Below are 836 nucleotides of genomic sequence, written 5' to 3'. Positions count from 1 at the left end.
AGGCTGTATTATCCGTCTATGGTTAAACAGAAACTGCAAGGCTATAAAGAAAAACATAAAGACGTTGCTTGGCTATGTTAAGAAAAGTTTAATTATGGTCTGATGCTTTACTGCTATTGTAAGCTTTCTAATTATAAATAAAGGATGTAGAAGGCTGCTTTCAGAAGAGAAGTAAAAGGTATTCAGCCTCACCTCCCCCAGGAGGGTCAGTCAACAGCCTCTACTAGAACTGCAATTGTGGTTTCTGGTATAGTCATTTCTACCGCCACAGTTACCTTCACCTCTTCAGGCCCCGGACTCAGCTTGAGCTGGACTCCAGCAATCCAGCATCTCATAATATAATCTCCACAATGTCCATGCTACAATTAAAAGCCACCAAAGCATGAACAAAAAGAAATCATAAGGTGAAAATTATTCTGATGTTGAATAAGCCAACAAACTCCACTAAATAGCACTATTTTTCCAAACATTGGTGAAAGAAATGAACAGTGAATGTCTAGTGATGCCCTAGACAGCAGGAGGCACACAATTAATAACATTCTGTTACATACTGAATGAGAAAATTGATGGCAACACTAAGATGAATCTCCATGTCATCAAGTTACAGATTCAGGAAGAATAGTAGGAAAAAGGTGTTACTAAGGGAGAAATATGTAAAAGGGGGTAGCTAAAGGGGAGGGGGGAAGATGACTATGCAAAAAAACTATGGAAGGCTTAAGCACAGAAGGAACCCTATGCAGATGAAAGAAAGCCCTTCCAGAAGCCATATGTTGTTAAATGAAAAGCCCAGTACCAGAGGTGGATTGTCCCCCTATGAGCTGTTGGGAAGAGGGACC

Source organism: Nannospalax galili, unplaced genomic scaffold, assembly GCF_000622305.1.
Source record: "Nannospalax galili isolate Female #2095 unplaced genomic scaffold, S.galili_v1.0 scaffold2155, whole genome shotgun sequence".
NCBI classification, from domain to species: domain Eukaryota; kingdom Metazoa; phylum Chordata; class Mammalia; order Rodentia; family Spalacidae; genus Nannospalax; species Nannospalax galili.
The sequence above is the reverse complement of the archived record's forward strand: the minus strand, read 5'-3'. Positions refer to the sequence as shown.